The sequence below is a fragment of the Rhinatrema bivittatum genome, chromosome 9 (assembly GCF_901001135.1).
Source record: "Rhinatrema bivittatum chromosome 9, aRhiBiv1.1, whole genome shotgun sequence".
NCBI classification, from domain to species: Eukaryota; Metazoa; Chordata; class Amphibia; order Gymnophiona; family Rhinatrematidae; genus Rhinatrema; species Rhinatrema bivittatum.
The window spans coordinates 123,389,745-123,408,545 of record NC_042623.1 but is presented as its reverse complement, the minus strand read 5'-3'; the positions used below and the strand labels follow the sequence as shown (position 1 = coordinate 123,408,545).

The following is an 18,801-nucleotide window of genomic DNA, read 5'->3' as shown; positions in this document are numbered from 1 at the left end:
TCTCTTGGGAAGCAATATTGAACAAATGTTCATTGGACCTGATGATTCTCATTATTAAGAACTCCAAAAAGAGGGAAGAAAAACTGAAGATTTCCTTGGCTGAGCAATTGGAGTATCTCAAAAAGAACAACTTGTGTTTTGATATCATTTATAATGACTATAAAAAGAATTTAGATAGCTTTACAGGCGAACTGAAAAATAGTAAATTTCAAAAGTTCAAATGTGATGAGAATGACTACAAAAATAATAAGGTCTATAATTGGTATTTGCCTAATAAAACATTTTTTAAGCACAATAAGACATACCAGCGAACCAAGGAAAATGATCAGGTATTCAATGATGAAAGAAAAGATAAACGTATGCATGAAAGCCCAAATTTAGATAGGAACACTAAGAGGATACGCAGTAATACAGATACAGAAATAGATTTGTCAGCACCATTATTTTCTGATTCAGTAACTCATGATGTAGGTAAATTATGGAGCAAAGATTCTGCTAAGAATGAGTTGCCTTTTAAAAAATGGGATAGTCCTTTTTTAAGGGGACAAGGAGCATGGAGAGGGAGAGGAAGAGCAAGTGGGAGAAGTTTTTATCACCAGCACAATCAATACAATTATAACTGAATATTTCAAGATTAGAGGCACCTCAAGTTAAGAAAGACAACACAGTTGTTAACATTTTATCACATATTCTCACAACACACAAGGAAAACACACCTCTAAAAGGATTTTCATTTGTCCCGACACCTGCTTACAATGAGGCAGATTTTCAAAGCCTGTGCGCGTAAATCCAGACGCATGTTATAAAATTGGGCCATAGATTTGTGTGTGCTGGGTTGCATACACAAATCTACACCCATGCATAGCTACTAAAATCTGGTCCACTGCTTTTAAAACACGTGTTGAATTATTTAAGTTTACCAGGAAACTAAAAATTATAGATGTATTTTCAGAAAGAGCACCTACTAATCAAGAAATATCCATAGTCAAGAAACCGAGCAAATGGATCCCGAATATCACAACCAGTCCTATTATTCAGACCTATGAGAATTTGATTTTATGTGATTTAGAAGAAGCAGAACAAAGAAATAGTTCAAAGAAAAGATGTTATAATGTGACATACCAAGAAATGACTGCATTGATGACTCTACGAAAGGATCAGGATATCGTTATCAAAGCAGCAGACAAAGGTGGTTGTATAGTAATCATGGACAGACACAATTACATTAAGGAAATTGATCATCAACTTTCTGACAACTCATTTTATAAAAAGTTAGAAAAAAATCCAATTGCAGAAATCAAAAAGGATATTGATGCTTTATTGTTAATTGCTAAAGAAGGAGGATATCTCACTAATAAGGAATTTGAGTTTTTGACTGTCAAGCATCCTATACTACACACTATCTATGTCCTTCCAAAGATTCACAAATCCATGACAGATCCTCCTGGTAGGTCAATAATTTCAGCGAATGGTTCTCTTCTCAAACCCCTCTCCATTTTTATTGACACATTTTTAAAACCCCACATCCACAAGATCCCATCATATATCAGAGATTCAGCACATTTTATTACTTTTTTAAATGATTTTAAAAATTTTAAAGAAAACATTATAATGGTAACAATGGATATAGAATCCTTGTATATGAATATTCCTCAAGAGGCAGCTTTAGATATTATTTTATTCCAATTGTCAGTACGGAACTCACACATGAGAATACCCAATCAATTTTTAATCGAACTAGCACAGATTGCACTGACAAAAAAAAATGTTTTTCTTTTAACAAAAAGTTTGTCATGCAGATGAAAGGAGTAGCAATGGGTTCACCTATGGCACCCTCAGTGGCCTATCTGTATGTCACCAGGTTTGAAGAGTTGTTTTTAACTGAACACATTTTTAAAGAGAATATTCTGCTTTTGAAGTGCTATGTAGATGACATTTTATTATAATTTGGAAAGGTAATGTTGATACCTTGCATCGATTTCATAAATGGGTGAATACTTTGGACACTAATTTAAAATTTTCATTGGATTTTAATCATCATAACATTGCGTTTTTAGATGTTTTAGTTTCTTTTAAAAATGGATCTTTTACCACAGATATTTATAGAAAACCCACAGACACAGATAAACTATTGCACTATGAAAGTTGTCATAATAAATCTTTGCAGAAGAACTTACCATATTCTCAGTTTTTAAGATTAAAAAGAATTTATGGCGACAAAGAAACATTTCATACCAGGTCAAAAGAAATGAGTGACAGATTTCTTGAAAAATTGTATCCCAAAAGATATATCACAGCAGATTATAAGAAAGCCTCTGATACAAATTGGGATGACCTTTTAAAATGTAAAGCTAAAAAATCTAATGATCGAGTGGTCTGTCCAATTACATATACACATATGTGCACAACAAAAGACACCTGTGAGCTGACTCTAGGGGCTATTGCAGCCATTGTCAGCCCCCAGAGAGCCCTGGACTCTTCTCAAACCCCTCTCCATTTTTATTGACACATTTTTAAAACCCCACATCCACAAGATCCCATCATATATCAGAGATTCAGCACATTTTATTACTTTTTAAAATGATTTTAAAAATTTTAAAGAAAACATTATAATGGTAACAATGGATATAGAATCCTTGTATATAGAAGGCAAGAGAGCTGTGCAGGACCGCGGACAGCGGCCTGCACTGACATTGACGTGGGAAGAGGCAGGGCTGGGCCTAGATGCAGGCCCTGACATCAGCAGCGGCTCCAGCCGCCAGGAGGATCCCGGGGATTGCGGCCTACTCCGCGAAGATGGTAATGTCGGCGGCGGTCCTGGCTGTGCAGGGGATGGCAGGAAGTCTGCGGCTCCAGCCACAGCAAAGAAGAACCTCCGGTGCGGCCTCTGGGCCGCGTGGTGAAACGAGTCCGCGGCTCCAGCCGCGTAGAGAAGGCCCGACGGCGGCATCCATGCCGCGTCGGGGAAGCAGCGGCAGCATGGTGAGTGAGTCTGCTCGCTGGGGAACCCACGGATAGCATGGTTCATAACACACCAGTCTTCAGGTACAATGGATGATAGGTTACATATTTTAACTAATAGAACAGAAATTTCATTTTTTAGTTCCTTCAGTAGTCTAGGATGCATACAGATGATTTGCTACTCTTTATTTATTTATTTTATTTAAAAACTTTTATCTACCGATGTTCATAGACATATTACATCGGTTTACAAATAACAGGGGGATAATTATATTGAAACTGAGAGGGAAGTATAAAGTTACATGTAATAGGGGTATAGAAACTTGGGAGAGTTGAAAAAAAATGGTCAGGTGACCTAGGTGGGAGGAGTTAGATAGAACAATAACTTTAATAACATTGTATGTATAATTCTGGAGGGGGTGGTAGAGAGGGAAGGAACTATGGAGGGGGGAGCTAATTCAAGTGTAGGCTTGTTGGATCACCCATATTTTAAGCTTTTTTTTTTTAAGGTGGCAGTGCAGTGTTCTAGGCGGAGATCTAGTGGCATAGAGTTCCATAAAGATGGACCTGCTACAGTTAGTGCCCGTTTTTTGGTAAATATGAGTTGGGTGGTATTGTGAGCGGGGATGACTAAGTATCCTTCGTATGTGGTACTGGAGGGTCTATTGGAGGTGCAGTATTGGAAGGCATTATTTAGCCAGGTAGTGTTTTGATAGTTTAAGTTTTTGTGAATAATTGTAAGGCTCTTCTAGAGGATTCTCGAAGTGATCGGGAGCCAGTGGAGGTCTGTAAGGATTGGGGTGATGTGCTCTGATCTACATGAGTTAGTTAGGATTCTTGCCACTACATTTTGCAGCATTTGATGGGGTCTGATTGAAGACGCTGGGAGGCCTAAGTGAAGGGAATTACAGCAATCGATCTTAGTGAAAAGGGTAGCTTGGAGAAATGTTCGGAAGTCATTGTGGTGTAATAAAGGTCTTAGTTTTTTTCAGTACCTACAGTTTGTAGAAACAGTCTTTGGTTGTGTTAATTAGAGATGTGCAATCGTTTTTCACGATTTAGTCAATGCCAACGACATTGTCTAAATCGTCATTGTTGGGGAAGTTGGGAAAAAGAATCAAAATTCCACTAATTTTTGGGTTAAAGTCGGTTTTTTATTACTGCGCACTAACGGATGTTAGTGCGCATGGACTATCCGTTAGCGCGCAGTCGCTGGACGTAGTGCGCAGTACATGGCGCCTCACCATACTGCGCACTAACGGATTATTAGTGCGCGCTCGGTACATGGCAGTGCGCGGTGATATATGTTAGTGCGCACTAACGTAAATTGATACTAAATTGACACTTTTTTTTAAATTGAAGGTTGAATATGTATTCCTATTGGGTGTCTTCTTGTTTTTTATTCATTACCAAGGTTACCAACAGCCAAGGTGCTGTTTTTTACAGATTGTTTTATATGGGGGATGGGGAATGGGAATGGGGGATAGAGCTATTAGCTTGAAGTTCTAATCCTACTGTAGTAGTGTGTCTGTGGATATTGTGATTAGGTCATCAATCATGTGACTAGAATTTGTTTGATATATTATGCATAATATTCATTTGCATCATTTTTGAATTGGCCACTTAAATTAATAGGTTTATTTTCCCTCCTACTTTTAGTCAATAGGTAGCTATAATAGCTATATAATAAGGGGTGCTCTGCTTATGTGTTGCTTTTGTTTTGTGGGTTTGAGGAGAAAACATCAGTCAATCAGTCATTATAGCTAGCTGCAGCTGTTGATTGATAGCTAATATTATACAGCCTTTATTGTTATTAATAAGGGGTAGCTGCTAGCTGGCTTAGCTAGCTGATACTAGTATCAGCCTATGATACTAGCCAGCCAGCCAGTAGTCATTGCCACTAGCCACAGTAGCATATAGCTACTGCTAGCAGCCAAGTACCACTAGCCAAAATAGCCAGTAGCCACAACCAGTGAGCTGAGCTGAGCTCTACTCTTTTTTTCTGTTTCTTGAGTGAGCTCTTCGTTCGCAGCATTCCTAGCCTAGGCATAGGCAGGCACCAGCACTCCAGTCCAGCAGCAGTGCTTGCTTATAAAGGACAAGGTAGGTGCTTTGACTGCTTTCTGAACATTGTAGCAGTAGAGTTTTAATAGATTTATAAATATATAAAATTATATAATATTATATTTATCAATATTATATAGATGTATGTGTAATCTACTAGATTTATCACTAATAGTGTTTATAGCTAGCTAGCCATAGCCAGTGACACTAGGCTAATAGCTAGCTTGGCTATTAGCCTAGTGTCACTGGCTATGGCTAGCTATTAAAGCCAGTGAGTCACTACTATCAAATCAATTCTACTACTAAACCTATAATTGGCCAATAGTCTGTCCAATATCCTATATTATGTTTCTTGTGCTTGGCTTAAGGCTTCTGCTCCTGTGTGTGAGATTTGTGGGTAAGACTTGAAGTGGGAGGGAGAAGTTATTTTAGTCCAAAGAACAGAATAGGCCTGAAAAGGATATGAAAAAATAAGAATAGGACTTCTCTAACCTCAATGCTTGGCTTGCATGTAGTATTAACAGAAAAGCCTAGCCAGTCCTGCCAGGAGGCTAATGTAATGAGTGAACTGAAGTATTGCAGCCTAGTTTCAGTCTCAGTCTGCTGCAGTTTGATGCTCTGGCCAATGCATGGTATAAATTGCAATATAATATATTAGTAAGTATACTATATCAAATTATCAATTGTCAGTGTCACTCACTGACTAATAAAAAATAATCACTATATCCTTCTTTGTCCTGTGGTCTGGGGGTAGCCTTAGCAAGCAATAGCTAGCTAGCTAGCTAATGCTATTAGCTCAATAAAGTTTTAAATATGAATACCAAACTAATTTATTAACTTGTTTAATGTACTATATTTATTATATATTTCTTTGACCACAGGATCATAATGCCCCTACCAGTAACCTCTGGAAAAAAACGTGTTGCTAGTGATAGTGCTACTGGAAAGAGCTGTCTGCCAGTCCCTAGGAAAAAACTGCGATTTTTTGAGAAGAAAGAGGATGTAGAAGTGCAAGGAAACTTGTTGCAAGGGAAGGAACGAGCAGAATTTGAGGGAAAGGTGAAAAGATTAGATGAAAGAATGGTGATACAGAAAATATTTGATGATGATGAAGAATCAGATATTGAGGAGGAGGAGGAGGAGGATGATGATCAGGAGTTTTTGGCTAGTAAACATTCAGAGGAGAAGGAGGAGGAGGAGAACAGAAGCAATGACAATGTTAGTCAGATTGCAAAACAAACAACTACTGCCAGTGCCAGCAGTATTGCTGGTACCCTGTCCCCTACACCATTTGAACATCCACGTGTGACTACTACTACTACTACTACTATTTCTACTACTAGTATGAAAATGACAAGTATCCAGCCTAGAGTAAGGAACAGTACAAGGACATCAAAGATTTGGAATCATTATCATGTTGTGGCTGACCAGAGATTTGGACAATGTATCCATTGTAAAAAGATGGTGAGCCGTGGAAGAATTATTGGACATCTTACTAACAGCAACATGAAATATCACCTTGAAAGAGAACATAGAGCACTGTTGCTTGCAGAAGAAGCTGGTCCCACCGTGCTTGCCCAGGCTTCAAGTAAAGCAACAGGGAAGCAGCCACAGAAGGAAAGTAGTAGTACTAAAGAAGATACAGATTGTGTGCATCTGCAGAAGCAGCAGTCTCCTCTTCCTCATCCCCAGCAGCAGCGGCAAGCTACCATGGAGCAGATGGGGTGGTGTTCTTCTGCAATGTCACAGAGCAGGAAGCAGGCAATGTCTAAAGTGGGTACACGACATATTGCTCTAATGATTGCTTTGGATGATCAGCCACTGCAGATTGTAGAAAATGAGGGATTTAAGCGGATGCTCCATTATTTCGCCCCTTACTACAAACTTCCTTCAAGAAGTACATTTAGCCGTCAGGTGCTTCCTTCCCTATACAGAAAATGTCGTGCTGAAATGCAGATTATGATGGCAAGGGCAAAGGGGAGGAGCATCCATCTCACCACTGATGTTTGGACTAGTATGAATGCAATGCATGCATATTTGTCTCTAACAGCACATTGGTGGCAGCTGGATGAGGCATTAATACCTGTAAGCACTAGCAGCATTGGCAGTGGCAGTGGCAGCAGCTCCAAAAAGGTTTCGCCAGGATACCATTGGGCTTTACTGCATGCTCAAGTGCTAGACAAGAGACATACTTCAGAAAATATCTTACACGCAATTCAGGGGATGATGGAAAAATGGAATGGGCTCCTTAGAAGCAGTGATATGGAATGCTTAAATGGATTTTTCATTACTGACAATGGTTCCAATATTATTAAGGCTCTGGCTGATGGCAGATTCAGCGGCATCCGATGCTTTGCACATACCCTGCATCTGATAGTGAGGGATGCTTTGGGGCTTAGTGGCAAGGAAGGTGGTACTACTACTAGTTGTAGTAGTCAACTCCTGAAGCGGTTGATTGAAAAGTGTCGCAAAATAGCTGGGCATTTCAATCGTAGTGTAAAAAGTGGGAAGCAACTCAGAAAGAGGCAAATAGCAGTTGGCGCACCTTTGCACAACCTTCTTCAGGATGTGCCTACCAGATGGAATTCCACCTATCTTATGTTGGAGAGGTTGTCTGAACAGCAGACACCTCTTCATGATTTGGCAATGGCAACTGAAATTGGATTGGAAAATCCTCTTGGATGTCAGGACTGGACAAACATTGCACACATGGTGCATGTCCTCAAGCCTTTCAAAGTATATACTGATGCATTGAGTTCAGCTAATGCCACTTTGGGTGGTGTCATCCCTGTAATAAACTATCTGGAGGAGGTATTACAGGAATTTCTGCATCATCCAGATTTCTCTAAGGAAGTGTTAATGCTTGTTAAATGCTTAAAAGAGCAAGTTGAAAAAAGATTGAAACCTCTCATGCAAAGGGATTGCTATATGTTAGCCACGATGTGTGACCCACGTGTGAAAGGCAGTATTGCTCTCAAGAACAATGCTCTTACACATTGGAAAAAAAAGTTGATTAAAATGGTTGAAAACATAATGTCTAACAGGGTCTGTTCCACTGGTAACGATGAAAAAGAATTAGTATTATCCTCTCAGTCTCCAACTCCATCCTGCTCAAGTACTAGTATGATCAGCTGCTCCCCTACCCCTTCCATAACACATCAAAATATGAGTCATTCCACATTTAATGAACTGCCTGCCATGTCACAAGCAATCGCATCAGCTGTTGGCAGAAGAGTTACTACTACTGAGTCCTACCTGCAGGAGAATGTTTCAGAACTGCATGTTAAGAGTTTTCTGTCTGAGCCAATTCAGAGCATGGACTCAGATCCCTTGAGATATTGGGCACAGAAAGCTTCAATGTGGCCTGATCTTGCAATACTAGCACAGCACTTTCTTTCCTGCCCGCCAACAAGTGTGCAAAGTGAAAGAGTATTTTCAATGACAGGGAACATAGTGAGTCCACACCGTGCACGTTTGTCTCCAGACTTAGTCGAGCAATTGGTTTTTATCAAAACGAACTTTCCACAGCTTGGGTATCCGAACTTTCCCTGTGACTGGGAGGAGTGAGCCTCTTGTCGAGGGCCGAGATCCAAGGTCAAGGGGTGGAAGAGAGGCTTGGCTCTATGCAGCTGTGCTCCCCGCATCGCTTGCTGGGGTGCCCGGCCACAAGAGGCAGCAGCGGCCACAACACTGCCGCTGCTGCCTCTTGTGGCCCACAGGAGAAGCCAGTCTGGGAGTCACAAGACATGAACACTCTGTCCTGCTGCGTCTCCAACACAGGCTTCTCACTCCCAGGCTCCTTTCCCCCAGTGTCCACCTCTGAGGCAGGCAAGTCCTCGCTGGGTTCTTCTGCCTCAGCGTCCATCTCCGACAGCATGATTGTGTGAATGAAGTATGAAAGAATTTCAGGCCAATACAATATAAAATTGCACTTGTATATCCAGTTTATATCCAACTAGTAGCTACTACTACTAGCTACTAGTTGGATATAAACTGTTACTGTTATATCCACTACTGTAACAATATATTGATTAACCAAATATATACAAACACCCTTGAGTGTAATAAAAAGAGAAAACTGAGCACCCAGAAGTTGTACATTTCTGAAGGATTTTTTGTTCATGAGTCTGCTTTCTCCTAGTCCTTACTCCTACTTTAGTATCACAAGCATTAAAGTTTTTGCTTCAAATGGCTGTCTTGGTCATGGAGCAATTTTTGGCATTGACATGTGAGTCATTGCAGTAGCTTGAGTGCTGCACACACTGCACACAGTGCACAATATTGTATTGGCCAGGTTGAAAGATGTGTGAATGGTCAGTAGCCACGGTTGAAGCCTTGACGTTGGCGCTACTGCTCACAAGTATACAACTTGTGCTAATTCAGCCAGACTGAATGTTGTATGGAAGTGTATGACTAACTTAGTTACTACTAAAACAATGAAATATGTTGGATTATAATAGACATACATCCGTACATGTCTGCTCTTTGTAATTTAGTAGTACCATACTATATTATTTTTGAATAATTATTATTAGTTAAATGACTAATAAAATAATATATAAAAAAGAACAAACAAACATTTTGCACAATGTTAAAACATTTATTTTTTTTAACATATATTTAACTATTAGACATTAACAATAGACAAACATTTTTGTCAAAAAAAAAAAAAAATTAAAATAAAAAAAAACCAGCCCAGCAGCCCAGGTCAAGGCGAAATATGATGCCTTGACTTCATGATGTTGCAGCAGGGTCAGGCTCATGTGGAGAGGAGGGTGCCGCCACTGGAGAAACCTGCTCTGAAGCAGAGGGAACTGGCACCTCCTCCTCATGAGGCATCTCATGAGGAGGAGAAGCCATTTCCCTCTGCTCCTGAGGGGCCTCCTCCAGGGCTAACAACCTCCTCTCCACAGTGCAGACACTGGCCTGCACCTCTTCGACCTTCTGCTGCAACATCATGTAGTCGGCATCATATTTCGCCTTGAACTGCCGTACTTCCTGCAGGATCTCCTCCAACTTTTATTGTGCACAGCAGCACTTACAGGTTGGAGGAGATCCTGGAGGAAGTACGGCAGTGCTGGTGCTGGTGCTGGCACTGGCACTGGCGCTGGCGCTGGTGGTGGTGCTGGTTGCAGTGGTGGGCCGCTGGCTGCTGGCAGCTTTATCTTGGCCTGTAAAGAAATTAAAAAAAAATAATAATTCAACATGAGACACAGAACTATACATTATACATACATTACACATAGTCAGATATGACAAATAAAAAAGCAAATACTGGATGCGTGCGAGCAAGTTTATAAAATAATCTACCCCTTATTTAGTTTATTGACCTTGAGGATTATAGAAAAATGAGGAGTCCATTGCAGGGGAGAAGGAGTGAGGGGGAGAGTGGAGGGATATCAAATCTATCAACATAGATTAGAGAGAATACATAATTTGAAGGATTGGAAGGAGAAATAATAGTCAATCTCAGGTTACACAGAATATGATGGTAGGAGATACACTACAAACCTCTTCTTTTTTTTCACCTTCAATTCTTTAGTTTACTATCATAGCCACTCAGTGTCATTTAATATATACAAATAAATAAATACACACTTCCCCCCATTCCCAATCCCCAGCCACTAAAACTGATTGATATAAAAAAAAAAAGATTTTGGTTTTCAGCCTCAGATAATATATACTACTTTACTGGCCGTGCCAAGAGATATATTATTTCCTACCTAGACCACTACTTGTTGCTGCCTCCGTCCTCCTCTGGTGACAGCTCTGCCTCCCACTAGGCCCAGGAAGCCCCGCCTCGTCCCTGCCTGGGTGTGGTTCTGTACAAGACAAATCAAAATTCAGAGAACAGTTAGAATTTTAAAAACAAGAATGAGATCAGACACAATGATTCATTCACTGTTATAGTAAAGAAACATTTTTAAACACAAATTCCATTACAATTAATTGAATACTTGTGTAATGTGTGTTGTTCTTGTGTAGTATTCTGAAAACAACTTACCAGGCACGGAACGGGCCACGGTTCGGCGGACCTCCTCGAGCCACCTACCCTCGTGCAATCGCAGATGGCGACCTGAAAATTAGAGGGATATACAGGAAAAAGAATAACATTGATTAATTTTTACAACATGCCCATGTTTTGCCTTGACCTACTAGATTATTTTTTATGCAACATACAAAAGTTAGTTATACATAAATACTATTTTATTTATATTTCAATGTGGCTTTCAAAAAAATCCCAAATACCACCATTTCAAAACGATAAATATAAATATCAATAATATACCACAGATAATTTTATTTCCTTTGTAGTCTAGTTATTAAGTATTAATACTAGTATAGTATAGGGTAAGGGTGGTACACTAGTAGCTAGCTAGCTAGTAGCTAGCTACTAGTATTTCTGTTTTTTAAAAATATATTTACTTAACATTATAACTTTTATTACTTATAGTAGTTAATTATTACATTATAATTATATAACTCAATGTATGCTACTAGTAGCTACTGTAGCTAGTATTACTATCATACTCTATTTAATTTTCAATGACAAAATAATATACATAATTTATAATTGAATATTATGATCAACATTATTATTTCTCACCTTTCTTTTTCAGGTCTTCCACCTCACGAGGGTAGGAGGCCCGCCGGCAAAACTCCTCCTGGAGAGAGGCCCAGGCAGCAGTCTCCCTTTGCAGGTTAGGCCTGCTGCCTGGGGGGGTGTAAAGGTTCCCCTCATCCAGGAGCATGAGCCGGGCTAGGAGGTCCACGTCGGCCTGGGTAAAGCGGGGCTTCCTGGACCTTGCTGCCACCTTGGAGGAGGACGGTGGGGAGGAGTCAGACTCCCTCCCCCTGTCCTCACCGGACTCCCTTTCACGTTCCATCCTACCATGAGAAAATAAAAAAGGAGATGAAAAAAAGTATGTGCTATAGGACAGCTGTTTGTTCAGAAGCTCACACACTAATGCAGGGAGGGGCTAGGCAGCTCCCCCCTGTCTGTGAAGCCAGCCCTCAGCCCTCACCCTCACAGTGACAGTACACTATTCAGTTCAGTGGCAGGGACATGGGGGGAGGGGAGGAGTGAGGGTCAGGCAGCTGAGCTCCCCCCCCCCTACGTAATGCAGGCAGGGAGGGAGCTGTCTCAGCCCTCACCTTCACAGTGAGGGCTGAGACAGCTCCCTCCCTGCCTGCATTACGTAGTGAGAGGCTTGCTGGCTTCACAGACAGGGGGGGGGGGGGGAGCTCAGCTGCCTGACCCTCACTCCTCCCCTCCCCCCATGTCCCTGCCACTGAACTGAATAGTGTACTGTCACTGTGAGGGTGAGGGCTGAGACAGCTCCCTCCCTGCCTGCATTACGTAGGGGGGGGGGAGCTCAGCTGCCTGACCCTCACTCCTCCCCTCCCCCCATGTCCCTGCCACTGAACTGAATAGTGTACTGTCACTGTGAGGGTGAGGGCTGAGACAGCTCCCTCCCTGCCTGCATTACGTAGTGGGAGGCTGGCTGGCTTCACAGACAGGGGGGGGGGGGAGCTCAGCTGCCTGACCCTCACTCCTCCCCTCCCCCCATGTCCCTGCCACTGAACTGAATAGTGTACTGTCACTGTGAGGGTGAGGGCTGAGACAGGGAGGGAGGGAGCTGTCTCAGCCCTCACCCTCACAGTGACAGTACACTATTCAGTTCAGTGGCAGGGACATGGGGGGAGGGGAGGAGTGAGGGTCAGGCAGCTGAGCTCCCCCCCCCCTACGTAATGCAGGCAGGGAGGGAGCTGTCTCAGCCCTCACCCTCACAGTGAGGGCTGAGACAGCTCCCTCCCTGCCTGCATTACGTAGTGAGAGGCTTGCTGGCTTCACAGACAGGGGGGGGGGGGGAGCTCAGCTGCCTGACCCTCACTCCTCCCCTCCCCCCATGTCCCTGCCACTGAACTGAATAGTGTACTGTCACTGTGAGGGTGAGGGCTGAGACAGCTCCCTCCCTGCCTGCATTACGTAGGGGGGGGGGGGGGAGCTCAGCTGCCTGACCCTCACTCCTCCCCTCCCCCCATGTCCCTGCCACTGAACTGAATAGTGTACTGTCACTGTGAGGGTGAGGGCTGAGACAGCTCCCTCCCTGCCTGCATTACGTAGGGGGGGGGGAGCTCAGCTGCCTGACCCTCACTCCTCCCCTCCCCCCATGTCCCTGCCACTGAACTGAATAGTGTACTGTCACTGTGAGGGTGAGGGCTGAGACAGCTCCCTCCCTGCCTGCATTACGTAGTGAGAGGCTTGCTGGCTTCACAGACAGGGGGGGGGGGGAGCTCAGCTGCCTGACCCTCACTCCTCCCCTCCCCCCATGTCCCTGCCACTGAACTGAATAGTGTACTGTCACTGTGAGGGTGAGGGCTGAGACAGCTCCCTCCCTGCCTGCATTACGTAGGGGGGGGGGAGCTCAGCTGCCTGACCCTCACTCCTCCCCTCCCCCCATGTCCCTGCCACTGAACTGAATAGTGTACTGTCACTGTGAGGGTGAGGGCTGAGACAGCTCCCTCCCTGCCTGCATTACGTAGTGAGAGGCTTGCTGGCTTCACAGACAGGGGGGGGGGGGGGAGCTCAGCTGCCTGACCCTCACTCCTCCCCTCCCCCCATGTCCCTGCCACTGAACTGAATAGTGTACTGTCACTGTGAGGGTGAGGGCTGAGACAGGGAGGGAGGGAGCTGTCTCAGCCCTCACCCTCACAGTGACAGTACACTATTCAGTTCAGTGGCAGGGACATGGGGGGAGGGGAGGAGGGAGGGTCAGGCAGCTGAGCTCCCCCCCCCCCCCTACGTAATGCAGGCAGGGAGGGAGCTGTCTCAGCCCTCACCCTCACAGTGAGGGCTGAGACAGCTCCCTCCCTGCCTGCATTACGTAGTGAGAGGCTTGCTGGCTTCACAGACAGGGGGGGGGGGGAGCTCAGCTGCCTGACCCTCACTCCTCCCCTCCCCCCATGTCCCTGCCACTGAACTGAATAGTGTACTGTCACTGTGAGGGTGAGGGCTGAGACAGCTCCCTCCCTGCCTGCATTACGTAGTGAGAGGCTTGCTGGCTTCACAGACAGGGGGGGGGGAGCTCAGCTGCCTGACCCTCACTCCTCCCCTCCCCCCATGTCCCTGCCACTGAACTGAATAGTGTACTGTCACTGTGAGGGTGAGGGCTGAGACAGCTCCCTCCCTGCCTGCATTACGTAGGGGGGGGGGGAGCTCAGCTGCCTGACCCTCACTCCTCCCCTCCCCCCATGTCCCTGCCACTGAACTGAATAGTGTACTGTCACTGTGAGGGTGAGGGCTGAGACAGCTCCCTCCCTGCCTGCATTACGTAGGGGGGGGGGGAGCTCAGCTGCCTGACCCTCACTCCTCCCCTCCCCCCATGTCCCTGCCACTGAACTGAATAGTGTACTGTCACTGTGAGGGTGAGGGCTGAGACAGCTCCCTCCCTGCCTGCATTACGTAGTGAGAGGCTTGCTGGCTTCACAGACAGGGGGGGGGGAGCTCAGCTGCCTGACCCTCACTCCTCCCCTCCCCCCATGTCCCTGCCACTGAACTGAATAGTGTACTGTCACTGTGAGGGGGAGGGCTGAGACAGCTCCCTCCCTGCCTGCATTACGTAGGGGGGGGGGAGCTCAGCTGCCTGACCCTCACTCCTCCCCTCCCCCCATGTCCCTGCCACTGAACTGAATAGTGTACTGTCACTGTGAGGGTGAGGGCTGAGACAGCTCCCTCCCTGCCTGCATTACGTAGTGAGAGGCTTGCTGGCTTCACAGACAGGGGGGGGGGGGGGAGCTCAGCTGCCTGACCCTCACTCCTCCCCTCCCCCCATGTCCCTGCCACTGAACTGAATAGTGTACTGTCACTGTGAGGGTGAGGGCTGAGACAGGGAGGGAGGGAGCTGTCTCAGCCCTCACCCTCACAGTGACAGTACACTATTCAGTTCAGTGGCAGGGACATGGGGGGAGGGGAGGAGTGAGGGTCAGGCAGCTGAGCTCCCCCCCCCCCCCCCCTACGTAATGCAGGCAGGGAGGGAGCTGTCTCAGCCCTCACCCTCACAGTGAGGGCTGAGACAGCTCCCTCCCTGCCTGCATTACGTAGTGAGAGGCTTGCTGGCTTCACAGACAGGGGGGGGGGGGGAGCTCAGCTGCCTGACCCTCACTCCTCCCCTCCCCCCATGTCCCTGCCACTGAACTGAATAGTGTACTGTCACTGTGAGGGTGAGGGCTGAGACAGCTCCCTCCCTGCCTGCATTACGTAGTGAGAGGCTTGCTGGCTTCACAGACAGGGGGGGGGGGGGAGCTCAGCTGCCTGACCCTCACTCCTCCCCTCCCCCCATGTCCCTGCCACTGAACTGAATAGTGTACTGTCACTGTGAGGGTGAGGGCTGAGACAGGGAGGGAGGGAGCTGTCTCAGCCCTCACCCTCACAGTGACAGTACACTATTCAGTTCAGTGGCAGGGACATGGGGGGAGGGGAGGAGTGAGGGTCAGGCAGCTGAGCTCCCCCCCCCCCCCCTACGTAATGCAGGCAGGGAGGGAGCTGTCTCAGCCCTCACCCTCACAGTGAGGGCTGAGACAGCTCCCTCCCTGCCTGCATTACGTAGTGAGAGGCTTGCTGGCTTCACAGACAGGGGGGGGGGGGAGCTCAGCTGCCTGACCCTCACTCCTCCCCTCCCCCCATGTCCCTGCCACTGAACTGAATAGTGTACTGTCACTGTGAGGGTGAGGGCTGAGACAGGGAGGGAGGGAGCTGTCTCAGCCCTCACCCTCACAGTGAGGGCTGAGACAGCTCCCTCCCTGCCTGCATTACGTAGTGAGAGGCTTGCTGGCCTATACACTATTCAGTTCAGTGAGGGTCAGGCAGCTGAGCTCCCCCCCCCCCCTGTCTGTGAAGCCAGCCAGCCTCTCATGCAGGGAGGGAGCTGTCTGACACTGACAATCTCTGTTAAACTTTTTTTTCACTAAATTAGCATAAAATTTAATGAAGTACTTTTGTGTGTTAAACTTTTAATTTCCCCTAATGTAAGTAACTTCATTTAATATTATTTTAATATTATTTTATGCTACTTCACCGAAAAAAAAAGTGCATTAACTATTTAACTTAACCAACTAAGTAGCTAACTAAAGTAATACTGTATAAAAACTAAAACAAAATCTTATATGTTTTTATTATATTATACACTTACAGTGGTAGAGTTGATGATAGGTTGTGTTGATTCGATTTTTTGCTGTGTAGTGTGTACTGTCTGTGTGCACTGCAGTGCTCACTTGCTCAGCTCACTGCTCACGCTCTGTCTCAGAAACAGCACGTACTAAGAAAATAATTATTAGTGCGTGTATTTTAAGCAAAATGGCCTCCGGGGACCTCACAGAGCATGCTCAAGGTAGTGCGCACTAACTCTAGGTAGTGCGCACAACCCAGCGATAGTGCGCACTAACTACGGATGATTTAAAATACTGATTCTACATTCCCATTGCCTGTTTTCCAGGTGGTGCGAACCAGTGGGAGCAGGGAACCGTACATTTAGCTAACGAACTCCTTAAAAATTGATACGTTTTACTTAAAAGTTGCAATTTTTGGCAGTGCGCACTAACATTAGGTAATGCGCACTAACGGTAACATTGAGCGCACTAACCCCGTTAGTGCGCACTAACTACGGATGATTTAAAATACTGATTCTACATTCCCATTGGCTGTTTTTCAGGTGGTGCGAACCAGTGGGAGCAGGGAACCGTACATTTAGCTAACGAACTCCTTAAAAATTGATACGTTTTACTTAAAAGTTGCAATTTTTGGCAGTGCGCACTAACATTAGGTAATGCGCACTAACGGTAACATTGAGCGCACTAACCCCGTTAGTGCGCACTAACTACGGATGATTTAAAATACTGATTCTACATTCCCATTGGCTGTTTTCCAGGTGGTGCGAACCAGTGGGAGCAGGGAACCGTACATTTAGCTAACGAACTCCTTAAAAATTGATACGTTTTACTTAAAAGTTGTAATTTTTGGCAGTGCGCACTAACATTAGTTAATGCGCACTAACGGTAACATTGAGCGCACTAACCCCGTTAGTGCGCACTAACTCCGTTCGTAAAAAAAAACAACACACACGTGAAAAACTAAACTTTTAAACGAATCGGTCGACCGAAGCCAGAACCGATTCCTAAAAACGAAGCACATCTCTAGTGTTAATATGTTTTTGGAGACTGAGGTGTTTATCAATAGTAAAGCCTAAATCTCTAACATGTTAGGAGAAAGTGAAGGGATGCACTGAGTGGTTGTTTATAGCTCCCTGGGTGGCGGATGCAGGCAGATTGAAGTTGGGATCCGAGCAGCAACAGCGCGGCCAAGATGGCGGCCGCCATGCAGTGCGGCCCACGCGTTCATGATCGATACAGGAGCGGCCCAGCAGCGTTTCTTGTTAAAAACCATGTGGCTACTATCCGGAAGGTCAGGGGACCAGATAATGTGTTTGATGGGACAGTGACCCAACGCGACCTGCAGGAACAGCTGCCGGGCCGGGATGGCCTCATTCTCCGGTGGTACAGTGAGTGAACACGCTGGGGAGCGGGGGCTGGAGCCTTGGGACTGTCTTCAGTATTTAACATTTTGGATCTTATTCTAATTTGAGCCCATCCTCTCTTTTCTGGTGTGGAGCGCAGCTGGAAGGCGTTGGTTAATTGTCCCATGGCCATTTGAAGCTCAGCCTTGACAAGCCCCTGCACCAAGGGTGGTGACTATTTGCAATTTTAGGCAGTGCTGTTGCACCCAACTAGACATTTGGAATTCTTTTTCTCTGATGTCTCAGACTGTCCTCTCCGGTTTCGCTGTAATATTTTACTGACTACTTGGAAAATTTCTTCCCAGATATCTCATATTGCAATCCCAGGCCTTGCTGTTGCACTCTGCTGACTATTTGGAGCTTACTTTAAGCTGTCTCATACTGTATTCTCTGGTTGTGCTGTTACACCCTGATGATTATTTGGAACGCTGCTTCCCAGATATCACCTATTGCAATCTCAAGCTTTGCTGTTGCAATCCGCTGAATATATGGACTTTTCTTTCTCAGATGTCTCATACTGTACTCTATGGTTGTGCTGTTACAACCTGATGATTATTTGGAACCTTACTTCTCAGATATCACAACCTGCAATCTCAGGTTTTGCTGTTGCAATTCACTGAATATATGGACTTTTCTTTCTCAGATGTCTCATACTGTACTCTCTGACTGCTCTGCTGCACCCTGATGATTATGTGGAACATTACTGCTCAGATATCACATACTGCAATCTCAAGCTTTGCTGTTGCAATCCGCTGAATATACGGACCTTTCTTTCTCAGATGTCTCATACTGTACTCTCTGGTTGCGCTGTTACATTCTGCTGAGTAACTGGAACATTCCTGCCTAGATATTTCATCTTGCACTATCAGGCGTTGCTGTTGCACTGCTGCCCAAGGGGTCCACCCTTACCGTTTGGAGGAAGGGGCGATGCGCCAGAAGAGCGCGTGGAAGAGTGTCATCTGTCGGTCTCGCATCCCTGCTGTCATGATGGCAGAGGCCCCTGCAGGCGCAAAGGTTCTTGATTCGCTGTCTGCAGATGCTCTTCTTCAAATCTCTCAGTGTCACAGCAGCCTTAGACCTTCGTCTCACCAAAATACAGGCATCTATGGACGACATCAAATCGGCGCTGGAAGGTCAGACGAAACAGTTAGATGAAGGAGAACATGTTCTGTCGGATCATGGAGACTGACTGGGTGAGTCAGAG

At 45.3% G+C, this 18,801-nt stretch overlaps 1 pseudogene; it reads right to left on the bottom strand.

The window, feature by feature from the left end:
* LOC115099564 overlaps positions 1–18,583 on the bottom strand; it is an 84,444-nt pseudogene extending 65,861 nt beyond the window's left edge.
* Positions 18,584–18,801: the final 218 nt, after the last annotated feature.